Source organism: Choloepus didactylus, chromosome 8, assembly GCF_015220235.1.
Source record: "Choloepus didactylus isolate mChoDid1 chromosome 8, mChoDid1.pri, whole genome shotgun sequence".
In the NCBI taxonomy this organism is placed as follows: domain Eukaryota; kingdom Metazoa; phylum Chordata; class Mammalia; order Pilosa; family Megalonychidae; genus Choloepus; species Choloepus didactylus.
The window spans coordinates 124,939,962-124,959,783 of NC_051314.1; the positions used below are offsets into that span (position 1 = coordinate 124,939,962).

Here is a 19,822-nt window from a genome sequence, read left to right on the forward strand (position 1 = left end):
GAAGTTTTCCGATGCCAATGGCCTTTCTCCAGTGAAGGTACCCTATTGTTGATACCTTGCCATGGGCACTTTATGTCCTTAAGACTGTAAGTTTGTATCCAAATAAATCCCCTTTATAAAAGCCAATCCATTTTTGGTGTCTTGCAAAATGGCAGCATTAGCAAACCAGAACACTGTTCTCCATGGCCCTAAAAATTAAAAATAATTTTTGGCTCTCTTTTCAGTCTGTTTCTGTTCTGGGTGGAAACTTTGGTGCTGTGGGTACTGTGGGCCCCTATCCAGAAAAGGCCAAGTATATGGGACTGAGGGGTCCAATTTCACCAGACAACAGTTGGATCAGGACTGTGCCACTTCCCTCTCTCTTCCTGAGGGGAGGGCTTTCCTGATCCCACAGTCCATGGCAGCCTACTGGGCAGTAACAGAGTGGATACTAAGCTACTTGCCTCAGTGTTGGGGGGTGGAGTTGGGTGACTTACTCACAGCAGTTTCTCGGTGTTTGGGAAAATGGTTCTGAGAGTGCCACGGGTGCCTGGGGGGAAAGAGCTAAGGTTGTGGAACCCACAGGCACAATTTTCATGGCCATCATTTGGATAAGAACTGAGCTGCAACTTCCTATTCACAGGGAAGAGGACTTCCCATATTCTCCCACTCGACAGCAGCTCTTTGGGCAGAGTACCATGCTGTTTTGACTACAGTAGCTTTGTAATCAGCTCTAACATCAGGAAGTGTGGGTCCTCCAACTTCATTCTTTTCTTCGTGGTGTTTTTATCTATTCATAGCCCCTTACCCTTCCAAATCAACTTGGTGATTGCCTTTCCATATCAAAAAAATAAGCTGTTGCAATTTTGATTAGGATCATGTTGAATCTGTAAATCATTTTATTCTTCCAGTCCATGAACACAAAATGCCCTTCCACTTTTTAAAGTCATCTTTGATTTCTTTTAGCAAGGTTTTGAGGTTTTCCATGTATAATTCCTTTAAGTTCTAGATTAAATTATTGTGAAATATCTGATTCTTATAGTTGCTATTGTAAATGGAATATTTTTCTCAATTTCCTCCTCAGATTGCTCCTTACTAGAGTATAGAACACTGTTTGGTTATGCATGTTCATGCTGTTCTCTGCCACTTTGCTGGCTTTTTTTATTAGCTCTTGTTGATTTGTTTTAAATTTGGGGGGAGTTTCTATACATGTGATCTTATCATCTTGAAATAGTGAACATTTTAATTCTACCTTTGCAATTTGGATGTTTTTTATATTTTTTCTTGCCTTGTTACTCTGGCTAGAACTTCCAGCACAATGCTGAGTAACAGTGGAGACAGTGGGCATTCCTGTCTTGTTTCATATCTGACAGGGAAAGTTTTCAGTCTTTCACATTGAGTATGAGATGGGCTGTTGGTGTTCCACATATGCCCTTTATGATAATGAGGAAGTTTCCTTCTTTTCCTATTTTTCTAAGTGTTTTCATCAAAAGGTTCTGGATGTTGCTACATCTTTAATGCATCAATTAAAATGATCATTTTTTTCCATTCATTTTCTTCATGTGCTGTATTACATTAATTGATTTTCTTATGTTGAACCACCCTTGCATACCTGGGATAAAACTCACCTGCTCATGGCATACAATTCTTTCTATGTGCTGTTGGATTCCATTTGCAGGATATTTTGTTCAGGATTTTCACATCTATATTCATAACACAAATAGGTCTGTAATTTTCATTTTTCATAGTATCTATCTGGCATTGGGATTCGGATGATGTTGGCCTCATAGAATGAGTCTGGTAGCATTCCCTTCTTTTCAATTATTTTGGAAGTGCTTGAGCAGGACTCTTATTCATTCTTTATGGCATGTTTGACAGAATTCACCTATCAGACCATCTGATCCAGGGCTTTTCTTTTTTGAAATATTTTTATGATTGTAAATTAAAGTTCAGTCTCTTTACTTGTAAATGGTCTGTTAAGACCTATTTTGTAGATTGATTGTACATTATTCATGTATTTTGGGACACTTATTTATGATTATTTCTTTTATTGGAATGCCACTTTTATTAAAACATCCTGTCATTCTTGGTCTCTGTTAACATCTCACTTGTTAACGTGTGCTTTGTCTGGTATTAATATAGCTACCCCAGCTCTTTCTTGATTAAAATTTGCATTGAACTTGCTTTTCCATCCTTTCATTTTCAATTTTGTTTCTTTGTGTCTAAGTTATGTCTCTTTTATGCAACATGGATAATGCTTTTCTATCAATTCTGCCACTCTGAGTCTTTTGTTTGAGGAGATTAATCTATTAACATTCAGTGTTATCACTTCAAATGCATTTCTTATTTGGCCATTTTGTCCCTTGGTCTTCAAATATCATATTTTTTTCTCACTTTTCCTTTATTGCAAACTCCTTTCCTGTATGTTTGATCTTTTTTGAGGTAGCTGACTGATACCTATCTCATTTCCATTTCTGCATATTTTTGAAATACTTTGTGGTTGCCCTGGGGTTTATATTACACAACCCACATCTATAACCAACTAATGTGAAAAGTTGCGCACTTGGCTTGCATAGCATGCACATTCCCTGGCATCCATATTCCTCTGTTTCCCCTCTTTATGTATTTTGCTATCTAATTTTACCCCTTTATAGTTGTATGTCCTTTATTAGGAAATTTGCCTTTTAGTTGTTCTGTTTCTGATTCATGTATTAATTAAAGAGTGGAGTCACATTGAGGCTACCATGAAATCTGGATTTGGATTTACCCATTTATTGAAGATCTTCACTCCTTCCCGCTACTTCAAGCCTTTCCCTCCTGCTTTTCCTTCCAAAGTGCAGAAATCCCTTTAGTAATTCTTCCACAGCAGGTCTTTTGTTGCCCAACAGTTAAGTTTCTGCTTATCTCTGATTATTTTAAATTCTTCCCCAATTCTGAAGGGCAGTTTTGCCAGGTAAGTAATTTTTTCCTGGTGTTTTTTTCTCTTTCATTGCCTTACATATTTTGTACCACTCCTGCACACCTCCCTGATTTCTGATAAGAAATCACTACTTAGTATTATTGAGGATCACTTGTATGTGAAGAACTGCTTTTCTCTTGCTGTTTTCAGAAATCTCTCTTTATCTTGGCATTTGACTTTCTAGTTTGACATTCTTGTTAGTATGTGTGTTTCAGTGTAGCTCTATTAGGATTAATTCTGTTTGTAGCATGTTGCACATCTTTGGCACATATATTAATGTATTTCATAAGAGTTGTGAAATTTTGGGCTATTATTTCCTCAAACATTCTTTCTGCCCCTTTTCCCTTCCCTTCTCCATCTGGGAAGCTCATGATACCTATGTTTCTCTGCTTTGCACTGTCACTGAAATCCTTGGAATACTGCTCAAATTTCTCTATTCTTTTCTTTCTTTGTTGTTTTGACTGTATGATTTCGACTGTCCTGTCTTCCGGTTTGCTTGATCTTTTGTTTGCCTATTTAAATCAGCTGATTATGACTCTAGTGTATTTTTAATGTCTACTGATGTGCATTAAATCCCCATATTTTCTTTTATTTTTATACTTATAAATTCTTTATGCTCACACATTTTTTCCTTCTTAATACGCTTTAATTCTTTACCCATAATTTCTTTCATCTCCTTGAATTGATTTAGATGATTTGTTTTAGCACCTTTGATAAGTTTTTCCAACCCCTGATTCTACTGTGAAGTTCTTATTTGTTCCTGTTGTTAAGCCATGTCTTCCCATTTCTTAGCATGGTTGTTAAGCTTTCTTGTTGTTTAGTCATCTGATGACTTGATGAGGTAGTTCTGATGGTCTGTTTCTCCCTCTTGTCTTGGGTTTTACTGTTGATTGGCTTCACTGACACTTGCTCCTGCTTTTCTTGACCTTTAGGATAGCCAACATTTGATTGTTTAGATTTTCTCTGCTCTTGTGCCTATGATTCTTTCCCTGGATATGTGGTGCAGTATTTACGACTGCACTTTCTGTGTAATTGTTCCTTCTCCATGAAACTTGATCTGTTCTGTTTGTTTTGGGGCAGGGTTTTCTTCCCAACTCCAATGTTTTGTTTATTTGTTCTGATACCCATCCTATTTTACAGTAGTTTAGTTTAAACCCCTTTCTCCCTTTGTTCCTGTGAGACTTTCCCTACTTCAGATTCTTCTCTATTAGGATATCTTGCTCTAGACAGCGAGATGGAGTCAATCCAAAAATGTTGGGCACATCAAAAAATTCCATTTTGCATTTAGGTTTTCCAATTGACTGCAACTGGATTGAGTGAGGGTTCAACAGTTCCTGCCTGCAGTTCCATGATTGTCTATCTCATTTTCCACCCTGGGGGCTCTTCTGTATTCCCCAATCCGTAGTAGTTTGTGTTCTGCCCTGAGTGTCTGCACACTTCTGTCCCTTTGCCTGGTTATGCATGGGGTTCTAACTCACCTCTGTGAGTTGCTCTATGGTCTCTGTCCATCATGGCAGGGACCTGGGCCATGCTGCCTCTGCATGACCCCCAAGCTGCATGGGACGAATGAAGGTAAAGGAATGGGAGTTGACCAGTAGTCCAGGAATGGAATGGAATTTTCCTGCCTGATATTTTTCTTTTTCTTCAATTCAATATTTGTGAAGTCCTTCTCCCAACTTTACAGTCCTCCAGAATTCTAAGAAAGTGTGATGTTTTTTATTTGTTAAAAATCTGGAGGACTTTTTCAGAGGATGTCTTACATCACCATGTTGACATCACTATCTTTGTCTAAAATCAGATTATTAAGGTAATTGAAATTACAATTACTGTAAATAAGACAGAAAAATAGTGTAAGAAACTAGTATTAAGGCTGCTAGAATATTTTTAGTTGACTGTAGTACTTAATATCAGTTATACTGGAAAACTTAAGTTTTAAGGCTTTTATGGGAACTATGCTGTAGGCTTCTTGTGGCATTGGTTTTACATAGGAAAACAGATCTACTTACATTGGGGTTTTTTGGTAGTTGTCTGGGTGATCAGCAGGACTTGAAAGGTTCTCTCTCAATGAGGTGACAGCCCACCTCTCTTCCTGAGCATCTTTATGTAGGAAAAACATCTCTTGGTCAATGAGGGTGGCAGTCTTCTTCTGGTGTTTCTTTTAAATATAAGTGTTTTGAGGGAAGAAAGAGACCATTGTAAGTGTTTAGCATGACTCTGAAAAGATGTAGTTAAATAAAATGTAGGACAGATTTTAGATCTAAATTTATAAGCATTGTCAAACCTAAGATCAAAGGGAAAGATCTTATATTCGTTGCAGGGTTCACTCTAAATTTTAACAAACCTAGTGGAGAAGCTCTAGGGCTTTTTAGTCACATATGTTGTAGAATCTTAGCCAGTGAACTTTTTTAGACATAGATGAATCTGTTCTACCATCATCACATTGCACTGTGTGAGCTCTGTAATGAACTACTGATGTCTGACTTGACAGTTGTTAAACCCGTAGAAATGAACTATCATTTTTTTCATGAGATTTTTTAATTTTTGTTAAAGTCAAGACTCTTTTATCTTTTTAAATTGTTCTGTTCTATGGCAGACACTAAACACATTTTAATTATTGGTGTATACTTATTTTAATTCTAGAGCTAAGAATTGTAGCACAAGTAAGTATTATTAACTCTGTGTGCATTTAATATTAGGCAAACCTGATGTTTAAAAAGTTTTTAGAGTTATTACAACTTATGAAGTCTTCAGCAGGCTCTGAGTCCATGATATGTCAGTAACCATTATCAAATATATATTTTGAACATGTAGGTCACTATAATATGTTAATGGCTGACTCTCATATTGTAATATTTTGAAGACTTCAGCAGGCAACAGATATCTTCAAAATTATATTTCAGTGTGTCTATATTGTAATCTTTTTAATGAGTCCTTACACTCCTGTGAAGCAAGGAATTATGATTGAGACAATACTCCAATGCTATAATTCTTTTTTTTTTTTTCAGTTTTGAGGCTGCTTTGAAATCATCTAGTTTTTTAATAGTGGCAGATTTGTATGATGGAAAAAAATTTAATGTTTTCTTGTAAATGGCTAGAAAAAAATAGTAGGAGGATTTAAAAACCTTGAGGACACTTTGGTTATCAAATCACCCTCTTCTATCAGCAACAACCAAAATTTAGACTGGTATACTGGAGGGACAGAAAGAATAAGAAAGAAAAACCAAAAGACGAAGAATATAGATAAATTACAGGGAAAAATTTTCCAGGCAAAGGTACTAAATTCAGAAGTCAGAATACTTGCAGGGTCTGGATCTACAGGGGTTAACTGAACAATTAATGTATTTATATTAAAAAGATTTTGAATGCATTATGTAACCTCAACTATCTTCATTTAATTTAAGTTTCTTTTCTACAGAACATAAGGGCTTATTCCAAGGTCAGTTTGCCTTTTGAATTACTTTTTTTTCTTTTTTTATAATTGGTTCTCTGCTTTTAATTGAATTCAGGGCAAAGTATATAGCTTTGCAAATGGCTGTGGCTTGCCTTTGTTACATCTCAAAATGAAACCAATATCATTATTCTCTAGGGTTCAAAATGATTTATTGGTTGGTTTTAGCCAGGGACATTTTTCTAGCAGGTTATGAGCCTGTCACTCATTGCCAAACTCTTAGTTTTTAAAAAACACATAATCACCAAATCAAGTGACATTTTTTCCCACGAGTTTCACAGGGACTATCCAGAGTACACAATATGCTAGTCTTAAGTTGCACAGTGTGTCTCTCTGTACAGATTTTATAGGAGCATCAGGAGAAAGTAAGAAAAACATGTTGTTTTTTTACCAGTGGGCATACCTGTATGGGAACCACAGAGGAAATGGAACAAAACTAACCCAAAATACCAACATCTGGTATTGACCTATCAGCCAACGGAAAGCAAGAAATTTCTAAGGAAATTTTAGAAAAAATAGCCCTGTTATAAACAATACCCACCTCCAAGAATCTCGACATCTGTCAATTTTCTGCCTTTTGCTTATCACTCTCTAGCTTTATGGACTCTTTAGCTTTATTGTTCCTGAATCTTTCAGACCCTCTTGTAATAATTTTTACAAAAGTTTTCAATTTCAAAAACAATGTCCTAAATCTACCTTTTCCCTTTACTCCTTTTATAAATTAGCCAATGTAAGAATTTTTCCCTTTAGGGAGTTTTAATTGAGCAGTTAATACAGACACTTTCAAATACATATTTTTTTATCAAGGAATTTGCAGGTTTATAATAAAATAATGCAGAAATACAGTTTCATATAGAATCCCACTCATGAACACCTAGCACAGAACTTTCAAATGTTTTTCTTTATATTTTTTTGAATTATGAAAAATCTAACTAGCTTCTGTAAAGATTTGACTACTAATCTGTCTTTGCCATCTTTTCACCTTTTTTGTTTTAGCTTGAGTTCGGGTAGTGGGCAACAATGCCTGGACAAGGTGGTCAGGGCTTGGGGTTGGCTTTGGCTAACACTTGTGAAGAATCATCTTAATAAATTTTGAGAAAGCCCCAGCAAACTGGTGAGGAAATCAGTGAGGGCCTCAGCACTCCTCTGGATATATCTCTGCTCTTTTCTCAATTCAACTGTAGCAGACAGGCCATTTGCAACCTCTCTTGATGGGTCCCTCACATATTAGTTTTTCTATAGTGGGGGTGGGAGGCAGCTTTCCCAGCTTCCCCTCACCTTGTAGTGCTGAGCTTCCGTCCCGATGTGTCTGTTCCATCAAATGAGCAAACCCTGCTGGTTGCAGAGTCCCGTGCAGCAGCCAGAGCCCTTCCCATAGGAGGGTCTGTAAACTGAAGCCACACTGCGGAGGACTTCTGTAAACTTTCAGGTGAACCTGGAAGGTTCCTGAATTGGTTCAGGTTTGTGGCAACCCCCCCTCTAACTATTAATTGTTCTTTTATATGTGCTTTCTTTGTTCTCTGGATTGTATCCTCAAATCAGCCCCCAGGATTCTCAAAAATTGACATGAAATAATTAAACACAAAATATAAAATGACTTTGCATAAAACACTCTTAAATGAACAAATAATTCAGATTTTCAATGAAGACCATGTGTATCTGCAATATATTTTCATATAAGGTTTTATACAAATGAAGAATAAAAGTGTTTAAAGTGATAAGTACATGGGCAGATTAGTACCAGACTGGAGAGACCTGAAATGAGACTTAGTGCCTGGAATGATTGAAATAATTACCCATAATGCATTATCCATAGGCAAGGGGATGAAAGACAGGTTTATAGGTGAGCTGGATGAATGAGAAAACCTGGACACCTGAAAGGAGAGGGTGGAGACTTCAAACTTAGAAGGAATAATAAGAGAATGTTTTAGTGAGTTGATGAAATACTTAAATATTTATATAGAAATTGGAATATTCTAAATAGTACAAATAAAGGAGATTTCATACCAAGAGAGGCTGTTGTTAAGCACACAGTCTCAAAAAGGAAAAAAAGAAAAAGGTTTTAAAAGTATCCAGAGAACAAAGAAAGCACATATAAAAGAACGATTATTAGGCTGACAGTACAATTCTCTACAGAAGCAATTGTAAAAAAAATATTGAGACAGCTTCAACATGCTGAAACTAAATCATTGTGCCTGTAAGTAGGTTTGAAGTTTATTTTTTAGTTGCCTTTACCTGGTCTCCTAAACCCTGGTCCACAGCCAGATTTTATAAAGGTGTAAGTGGAGTTTCTGCCCCATGGTGATATTGAGAATATCATATTGAGGATGTTTCAGATTTGGCAGCTAAATTCACCCAGCAATAGTCTTGGTTTTGTGACTTTTACCTCCCAACCTACAGTCCACAGCAAACTCTGGTTTCATGCACATCTTTTCTTCACATAAGATGGAGCTCTCAGGCTTCCTCATCTTGTGTTGATCACTTTCCTGGGCAATGCCTTGAATTAGCTGCATCCTCAGGTTAAGTGGGTGTGTGGCTTTTCTCTGCTCAGAAATTTGTATTTCCTTTTGTTTCTGGCCCAATAATATTTGTTTATGAGACAGGTTGTGTTGTTGTTGTTTCTTTTTTTTTTCCTTTTCTTTTAATACTGTATTATTATTGATTATAATGCTTATGCTTTATCGCTGTTTTATGAGCAAGGATGGCATCATTATGACCAAGAATTTCAGTATACAAATTTCTTCACGGCTATCCCAACAATTTTGTTTCATATATTTTAGGTGTGGATTTTATAAATTTTGTTGTTTTAAAAATTCTAATGGATTTTCAAAATTTGATTACTGACATATTTGTTCTTACTTCTTTGATCTTATTTGTATTTTCTGTTTATTATTTTTGACTCTGTACCTTCTTCTTTTTACTGGAACACTAAACTATCCTTTGCCTACCTGATTTGGGCATGTGACAAACCCTTCTGTAGGATTCCCAATCTATGGTCCTCTACTTGGGTGTTTTCTCTGAGAAACTCGCTTAAGAATGACATTTCCTCCACTGACCACCTCTGAACCAACATAGCATTTCAATTACTCCTCTGTGGTGTTAATCAATTTTATCTGACACAATTTTAGTTAATTTTCAGATTTATGTATTCTACAGCTTACAAGTGATAACTTTGCATTAGTTGGTCCAATGCACAATTTTCATTTTCAATGCACACTATTTTCAGAATTTTGACAATGTTTCTCACATATGGATTGAACTCACTTCAGGTTTCCTTGTGCATATAGATTTTCCTGCATTAAAAAATTCCTACGGATAATTTGAGTAAGTGGAGAGTAAATTTTAGGGTTTTATGCCCATATATTTATTCATTTATAGCTATTCATTATGCAATCCCTAGCTGTAGTAACTGTGTTAAATGTTGGGCACACAGTAATTTGAAAAGAGACATGACCTCTTCCTTCACGCAGCACCTTTTCCTTTGAAGGAAGTAAATAACAAATGCATAAAAACATTTATATGTACTTGTAAATTTTGATATGTACCAGATAGGGTACAGGGATATCTTACGATAGTGAATTAACATGAGATGCTTAATGTAGATAGAGTGTTCAAAGAAGACATTTTTACATAGGTTTTTTTTTTTTTTGTATAGTTGTCAGTGATGAAATGCAACCAGCTTCTAAAAAGCACAGAAAAAATAGTCCCAGGCAAGGAACAAACATATACCAATAATCTGAGGCAGAAAACCAAGCTTGATACAAATGGAAAAATATCAGTTTTGATAGGCCTGATAGAAGGAGTGGAGGAATGTCTCCATTCAATATTAGAGATGTGGGCAGAGGCCAGATAGTCTTGGAAGTCAGTAAGAAGGACAGGATCTTGGTAAGATTCACATTTAAAACCATTGTGTTGCTAATATGGAAACTGGATTGGACAGAATCAGAAATTACAGTAATTTCACAGGTTGGGTTATTTAAAAGCAGATGCTGACATCAAGTTTGGCATACAGAAAATTTATTAGGGATCCACTTCTGTTGAAGGGGTTGCAGGGGAGTAAAGCAGTGATGCATTTCTGACAAAGCCTGTGCCAACTCCAGGAGGAACATTGGTACATACATGGCCCTTCAGTGTTGTCCTGTGGTGGGCAAAAAATGGCTAGAACCTTATGATCCTGTTGCAATCAGTCATTTACTCTGTGCTGCTCTGGTAACAGTTTTCTCTCCAGCAAGGTGACTCTTTGCAGCTCAGACAAACCTGTAAGAGCTCACAGCTTGAGGCTACTGATAAGTCCATCCTGAATGAAATCAGGGTCATACATCTCCATTTCTACTACAGAGGCTATTGAAATTTAAGCTAATTGGATTGGCTTTGAGCTAACTGAATGATAGAAACCAGGGGAAATTAAAAGAGAAAACTTTATTACCAATTATTTTTGTTTCACAGCTGCAAAGCAAATAAAAACAATGAAATGGCTTAAACAACAGGAATTTAGGGCTCATGGTTTTGAGGCTAGAAGCCCAAATCAAACCTTCAGCAAGGACCCCAAGGACTGGGGCTTTCTGGAGCTGGCTTCCTGTGATCCTTGGTCCCTGGCTTTCCCATTGAATGGCAAGGAACATCGAGATGACCTTTCTTCCACCTCCAGATTCCGTTGACTTCCAGCTTCTTTTTCCTCAATGTGGCTTTGTGCCCTAAAGCTTCTAGTAAGTAAGAATTAAGGCCCAACCTTATTCACAGGGACCACATCTTAATTAAAAATAGCGTTTCCAAGAGGTCCTCTTTAAAATGGGCTCACACTCACAGGAATAGATGTAGGTTATGAACATGTTGTTTTTCTGGAGTCTATAATTCCACATTCCATGATTGTCATATAATTTTATTGGATTAGGAGATATTTCTAGCATTTTGGAGGGATTCAAAGAAGAACAAGGTTTAGAGAATTAACTTCCAAGGCTCTTAATATTTGTTTGATTTCCAGGACTTCAACCACCTTCTACAGACTGATGGTTCCTAAATTTTGAGTTTACATTTTCCTTCTGAGATACAATCAAGTATAATCCCCTCGATTGGGATGATGCAGTAAATATCAACAACATAGCACCTCATTTTCTTCCGACCCAATGTGCCTCTTGTCCACTCCTACCCTGTTCTTCCTGACATTGATTCTTCAGTGAGTTGCTGCACTGGCCATTCACTAATCCGAAGTCAGACAACGTAAACAATGTGAAACTGCTTTTTCCTCACTTTCCATTCTCTACTTTTGAAATGGTAAAAATAGCTTCACCACATTTAAAGAGCATCCCTAAATAGCTTCCCCTAGTTATGTTCTCTCAGATCCAAACTATTGCAGTAAAGCTAGAGTATCTTTCAAAGATACAAATCTAATATTATTACCCTGTTTTAAGGCCAACAAGAGCTCTCCACATATCTTTTAAAATAAAGTCAGACTTCTTATTATAGCACACAGGCTTATATTTTTAGCTATGCTTATGAATGCATCTTTCCCCTCTTATTGATAAATTCTGTCCAGTGATCCTGCTCCTCCTTCCCCCTACCATGATTATTCAGCTTTCTTGTCTTCTTTTGTTGGAATCCGCAGTGTCTAGAAACTTATGCTAAAGGAATAAATAAGAAAGCAAAATGGAGAAGGTATGGCACTGATACCCAATATTGTAAGTTTTTATAAAATACTAGTAATTATTTTATAAACACAAGTTGTACCAAAAATCAACTGATTTATATCAATCTTTCAAAAAAGATATTAATCTCATTAAAATAGTCAATATTTCTTCAACAGTTTTGATAAAATTTTTGTGTGGTTTAAACACACATTGAATATGTAATTGCTTTTTTCTGATTAAAAACGTGCCATATTTGAGTGAATGAAGTCTTACCATAATAGACACAAATTTATGTTTTACTGTTTTTATTTTTAAATTTCAAAATATTTCCATTTAAAATGTAATTTTCTCGTTTCTGTTTTCTTCTTTACTCTAAACACGTCAATAGTGCTAAATGCCTTATAAAATTGTGTTCAAAATCAAATTATAACTTAAAAAGAAGTACCTACCATAGTTTCTGAATCAAACATACTCAAAAATTTTAAGACTATTTCTTTGCTGTTCTTTCCACATTTTAAGCCTAGAAGCCTCAGAATATGTTCCCTGTTCCTTTCATAATTCATTGAATACTATTTTTCCTACAGTTTGTGTTTTTCCTTCAGCATCATTTTGTAAATTCTTAGCTGTATCAATGTCCAACTCCCCCTTTCTGTATTTTCTGTGGGTTCAAATGTGTAATAGATAATTCCTAACCCACGAAGAAAACTGTTCATTTTATATGTTTTGGTTCAATGTAAAAAAATGGGTACATTGCATTCAGAATACAATATGGTTCTTTTCAAGATATATTTCTTTTATACTCATATAAGGGGAATGGCTTGATGGAATATAATAAAATTGTGTTCCTTTCAGGTATGGATCAATGTGTCAAATGTCCTGAAGACCAATATCCAAATAAACAGAGAGATCAATGCCTCCCCAAAATTATAACTTTTTTGTCTAATGAAGATTGCCTAGGACTTGTTCTGGTCTCTATGGCCATTAGTTTCTCTCTCCTCACTGCTCTGATTTTAGGACTTTTTATTCGCTATCAAGACACACCCATTGTCAGAGCAGATAACCAAAATCTAAGTTACCTCCTACTTGTTGCCTTAATGTTGTTTCCTCTCCTCCATGATATTTATTGGTCAGCCTAACTCAGTCACCTGTATCCTGAGACAAACATTCTTTGGAGTTATATTTTCTGTGGCTGTTTCTGCTGTTTTAGCAAAGACCTTCAATGTGGTTGTGGCCTTCAAAGCCATCAAGCCAGGAAACACATTACACATGTGGAAGGTGACCCAGTTCTCAAATGCTGTTGTCTCTAGTGGCTCCCTCAGTCAAGTATGTATCTGTGCTTTCTGGATGGGAACCTCTCCTCCTTTCCCCGACATGGACACACAATTTGAGTTTGGACAAATCATTCTTCAGTGTAATGAGGGATCCACTACTGCCTTCTACTGTGTACTGGGTTACTTGGGCTTTCTGGCGTTACTGAGCTTGACAATTGCTTTTCTCGCCAGGAGGCTGCCAGACACTTTCAATGAAGCAAAAATGATCACATTCAGCTTGGTGGTTTTTTGCAGTGTGTGGATTTCTTTCATACCCACCTATCTGAGCACCAAAGCAAGGCCATGGTGGCTTTGGAAACCTTCTCAATCTTGGCTTCCAGTGCTGGTTTATTGGCTTGTATATTTTTTCCCAAATGCTACGTGATTCTATTGAGATCAGATAAGAATTCAAGAAAAAAATTACTTGGACAAATTCCTTCCCAAAGGCAAAGAATTTAATATTCAAGCTGCATCATTGCTATGAATTGAGCAATAATATGGAAACAAAGATTCAAGATGTTACGTGAATTGAATGCATTTCAGGAAAACAATGAAAATTGCTTTTTCATAAAGTGAAACCATTATCATTGGAGACATCAACTCATAGCTGAAAAATCTCTGTGATCTGACAGAGAAATGTTCACATTAAGCACCTCTCCTAGCTGGCTCTGCCTTTCATTTTGATCAATTAGCATGTCCTTGAGTCACAATTTTTGCACCTCTATCAACATGTAATAGATTAAGGACTAACAAAATGTTAGAATTAAGGATTAAATGGTCATGTATATGAAAACAAACTAGGCATTCAAAAATATGTTTCCTTTCTGTTCATCTTACTCTGGTTATTTTTTGCTTCATATTTAAATAAAAATTAAATTTTATAGAATTATAGGTTCTCGTGGTAGGAACAATCAGTGATATTTGATTCTTCCTCATTAAACTAGTTTTATAGACAACGTGAAATAAAAATTTGAGCTCTGTGTTTTGTATATTGTGTCCTTTATTCATCTATGGGTTCTGGTCCAATTCACTGATCAAAGTTTAGGTAAAGTCCCGAGGGAAAGTAATGGAGCAACTCAGGGGAATGACAGAGCTTTATCACTGAGGATGACCATCACATACGTAGAGAAATTGGACTTAGAGGATCCCAACCTTATTTGAAGAGAGTTGCTTAATAATATAGTCAGATTTTTCAAACACTTCGTCTTCTACCTCTCCACACTAGTGATACATTATCACCTACAATATGTTAAACTAGTTTTAGTTTCTTAGGCCGCCTAATCAAATGCCATGGATTTGTTTAAAGTTTACAAAGGAAATTTATTTGCTTATGGTTTTGACCCTGAAAAATAAAAAAAATCAAGGCATTATCAAGGTGTTGTTTTCTCTCCTAAGAATGTGACATTCTGGGGCTGGTAATGGTGATTCTGGAGTCCTTTGTTTGTCCCATGGCAAGGCACAAGGCATCATCTCATGGTTTCTCCTTTCTCGTTCAAGTTCAACTTCTTGCCTCCTGTGGCTTTCTCTCTCTTAGTCTGAATTCCATTTTCTCATAAAGGACTCCAATAATAGGAATAAGGCCCATACTGATGGAGGATTAAGACCTTAATCTACTGAAATATCCTCAGCAAAGATCCTCCTAATAGTGGTTTCACTCCCACAGGAATGGGTTAGATTTAAAGCCATATTTTTCTGGGTACATACAGCTTCAAACCACCACACCCCACCCTCTGATCCATAAAAAGACTTTCTTTCTACATGATAAATGCATTCATTCAATCACAATATCCCCAAAGCCTTAAGTCATTTCAAGCATTCAGTACCAATGCTTAGCACAAAGTCTCATCAAAATCTGTTATACAGGTGTCTGTCCTGGGGTCAATTCCCCTGTCTGTGGACCTGTGAAACTTAGTGAACAAGTTATCTGCTTCTAGTTTACAATGGAGGGACATATATAGGATAAACATTTCCATTCCTATTGGGAGAAATTGGAAGGAAAACAGTGGTCGTGGCTCCCAAAACTTTCTGAAAGGCAGCAGGACATACACCATTATGTTTCTAGGTCTGAGAGTCATCTATGGATGTTGTTTTGTCCTCCAAGCCTAGTGGAGTGATAGACCCACCCCTTCCAAGACCTGGCCCAGTGGCCATGTCCTCCTGGAACAATTGGGTGGAGGCTCCACCCTCTCCAAGCCTCTGGATGGTGACAAGGTTCTGCACAATGCTTGGGCACAGGCCCCACCCTCTCAGAGCACTGGGTTGGCAGCTCTTCCTGTACAATGGGGCAGAAGGCCCAACCTCTCCAAGCTGGTGCAGACTCACCCTCTCCACACACATGGGTTGGCCCATTAATGTTATCTGAGGAGATGTGTTCAATCCAGACCTCAGCTTCCATGGTTTTGCCCTTGAAGTGATTTTTCCTTCAATGTGTTCTTTCTCTGTCCCTTTTAGTTTAGCCAGGCAGACGTTCCATTCATAAATGTCACACAAGAACTTGTCATTTTTTTAACAAAAACATAGGGGTCAAACCATAAGAAAGTAGGACTTTCCACAGACCCTTCCTGGATAACCCCCAGAGACTGAGATGCTCGGAAGCAGCAGACGCTAAGAGAGACAAGCCCAGAGACAGTCTGGAGAATGCCATTTTGAAATGCAAATGGGGAACAGCAGACACCAGCCAGGTGCCTTTCCAGCTGGCAGAGGTGTTCCTGATGCCTTCAGCCATTTTTCACTGAAGGTGTCATCTTGTTGATGCCTTAGTCTGCACTCTTCTATGGCCTTAGAACTGTGACACTGTAACTGAATAAATCCCCTTTATGAAAGCCAATCCATTTTGGGTATTTTGCATAAGGGTAGCACTAGCAAACCAGAACAAATGCTAAACCACTTGTAAAACTGGTATCAAATGCAAATTATAACGTAAAAAGAAGTACCTACCATAATTCCTAAAACATAAGTACTCATAAACCTTAGGATCACTTATTTGCTACACTTCCCATAATTAAAGCCTAGGTGCTTCAAATTATGTTCTCTCTTCCTCTCATACTTTGTCAAATGTTTTGTCATATAGTCTGTTTTTTTTCCTCAACATCATTTTATAAATTTGCATCTATTTCACTGTTGAATGCAAGTCCTCTTGCTGTATTTTTTATGAATTCAAATGTATGTAGATGACTCCTATTACCTGAAGGAATTTATTTAATGTTATGATCTAATGGAGGTAAATAGGTAAATTTCATTCAGGCTTCAAATATTTTTCTGTTCAAGGTATATTTGTTTTATATCCATATTTAGGGGTTGGCTTCATGGAATGTAATTAATCAAGCTGTGTCCCCTTCAGATATGCATCAATGTACCTAGTGTCCTGAGGACCAATACCCAAATAAGCAGAGAGAATGATGCCTCCCAAAAAGTATGACATTTTTGCCTCATGAAGATCCCCTAGGAATTGTTGTGGTCTCTATGGCAATTAGTTTCTCTGTCCTCACTGCTTTGATTTTAGGATTGCTTATTCAATATCGACACACCAATCATCAGAGCAAATAACCAAAACCGAAGTTACCACTTCCTTATTGCCTTAATGTTCTGTTTCCTCTCCTCTTTGACATTTATTGGTCAGCCCAACTCAGTCACCCATATGCTGAGAAAAATACTCTTTGAGTTATATTTTCTGTGGCTGTTTCTGCTGTTTTAGCAAAGACCTTCATCGTCATTGTGGCCTTCAAAGCCATCAAACCAGGAAACACATTTCATATTTGGAAGGTGACCCGATACTCAAATGCTATAGTCTATAGTGGCTCCCTCATAAAAGTATGTATCTGTGCATTCTGGCTGGGAACTTCTCCCGCTTTCCCTACATGTACACACAATCTGAGTTTGATCGAATCATCCTTCAGTGTAATGAGGGATCCACTACTGCCTTCTACTGTGTACTGGGTTACTTGGGCTTTCTGGCGTTACTAAGTTTGACGATTCCTTTTCTGGCCAGGAGGCTGCCAGACATTTTCAATGAAGCAAAAACGATCACCTTCAGCATGGTGGTTTTCTGCAGTGTGTGGATTTCTTTCAGACCCACCTACCTGAGCACCAAAGGCAAGGCCATGGTGGCTTTGGAAACCTTCTCAATCTTGGCTTCCAGGGCTGGCTTAATTGGGTTGTATATTTCTTCCTAAATGCTATGTGTTTCTATTAAGATTGGATAAGAATTCAAGAAAAAACTTACATGAACAAATTCCTTCCAAAAGACAAAGGGTTTAATGTTCATGAGCCATCATTGCTCTGAAATAAACAATAATATGGAAATAAAGATTCAGGATGTGACATGAAATAAATGCATTTCAGTAAAACAATGACAATTGCTCTTTCATCAAGTGACACCATTATCATTGGAGGCAGCAATGATAACGATGGAGAAAGCCCTGTGATCAGAGTGAAAAATTTTCTAATTCAGCCTCTCTCCTGGCTGACTTGACTTTCATTTTTTCAATTAGCATTTCCTTGGGTCATAATTTTCTCATCTCTAACAATGAATAATAGATTAACATTTCTCAAAGAGAGTAAGGATTAAATGAAATCATATAGGTGAAAATATGGTGAACATAAAAACATAGATTTTCTTTCTGTTAGTATTTGATTATCATTTGCTTTGTTTTTAAATAAAAATTAATATTTGAATAATTATAGATACTCGTAGTAGAAAGCCAGTGATATCTAATTCTCCTTCATTAAACTAGTCATAATGAGTATGTGTATAAAAATATGAGCTCGAGACAATGTGAATCATATTCTGTAGGCTTCCCTAGGCTCTGGTGAAACTTGTGGGAGAAGCTTAGGTAAAGTCCTGAGGAAACCAGTAGAGCAACTCAGGGAACAGACTGTACCGTGCTTTATCCCTGAGGACGCCCATCACATGGGGAGAAGAACTTGAACCTCTGAGAGAGAGGAGTCTACCCTTATTGGGAGAGTCTTGCTTTCCAATCTACCTCTCCCCACTTCTGATAACTGATATTACCAACATTTTCTCCACCACTGAAATGTGTCAGGGGTTTATAGGTGGATAAAATGATGAGGCTTAAATCTAGGACTGTAAGATAACATTTGGAATTTAATGGACCGGAAACATATGTGGAGTGATTTTCCCTGGTAGTTGTAGTTTTTTAGTTACTTGGTTTTTTTCTGGACAAAGAAATTCCTATATACAGACCATTTCTGATTATGAAACAACAAAAACTTCATATAAGCATATAAAGTCAGAAAGCCAAGTGGATGGACAAAGGCATGTGCTGGGCTTCCCCTCTGTGACTCTGTCTTCAGTGTCCAGCTCCTCTCTTGAAGGCAAGTTCCTGAGGCTTCATTTCTGGGGTGTGAGCTGGAGTCTGCCATGGTGGTGAGAGCACAGCCAAGATGTGTCAGCCGTGGCCAAAATAACACTGACTGGAAATTTATGATGCACAGAAATTGCTACCTCAGTTAAATGTTCTCATGGAACCGGAGTTATACATCTTTTAAAGTTCTGTAGCTTAAGAGGAATTGTGTTTTCACATAATTCTAGTCATGGTCCAACAACTATGGAGCACTGCATTAAAGATATTCTTAGCCTATCCCAATTTTTCAATTGTCTTCTATAGTGTTCTAACCCTAATTGTATAGATTTCTATCTAAAATTAATATAAAGCTAACCTCCTTGATTATGTTGGATTGAGTTGTTTCCATTTGGCCATAAAGTTAACAGATGAAGAAACAGGTACTCCCTTGGCATATTCTCTGATATGAATATGCTGGATTACATTCACGTTTATCACCTGATGAGAATAGAAAAGATTGTGCTATAGAAATCTCCTTTTAAGTGGTATTTTCCTATGAATAAGTGAATAATGTAGGTGAAGAAACTTTCCAATGCAATTTTTTAAGGTTAGCTTAAAAAAACTGGAGAAAACATCAATTTAAGTATGCTGAAGTACGATCATGTTTCTAGAGCAAATCTTTCTGTGTTGTGATTGTATATCATCACACTGGATGTTAAAGCACTGAAATATATTTATTGGCAGAAGGAATAGGGTCCTCAGAAACATTCCCAATTAAATGGCTGTAATTTTAACTAGCAGGAGTTACCCAAGTGTCTAAGTGAATATTCATCAAATGTATGTTTCACAAGTTGAAATGAATTATAAATGAATTGGGTTAATTGCGTGACAATTGATAAAGGGTAGTGCAGAAAAATCCATTATCCAACATTAATTATATTAATTAATTATATTATTATCCAACATTAATAATGAATGTTATTCCAAAAAGTATAAATAATATCCATGTACTGTTTAATAAATTTTAACTATATAAACATCCTTTTAAGACCACCTTAATTAGGAAATCCTATGTATTTGATTGTCCCTGTGTAACTTTTTCCAGTCCCATGCTGCCACCTGCAGTACTCCAGAGGAATCTCTTTTCTAAATTTTGGGCTAATCAGTGCTTTATTAAAAAATATTTTTCTATCCCCAAG

At 36.8% G+C, this 19,822-nt stretch overlaps 2 pseudogenes; both read left to right on the plus strand.

Moving 5' to 3' along the window:
- Positions 1–13,779, plus strand: part of LOC119542922 — a 36,492-nt pseudogene extending 22,713 nt beyond the window's left edge.
- Positions 13,780–16,534: 2,755 nt separating this feature from the next.
- LOC119542923 lies at positions 16,535–17,577 on the plus strand (annotated as a pseudogene).
- Positions 17,578–19,822: the final 2,245 nt, after the last annotated feature.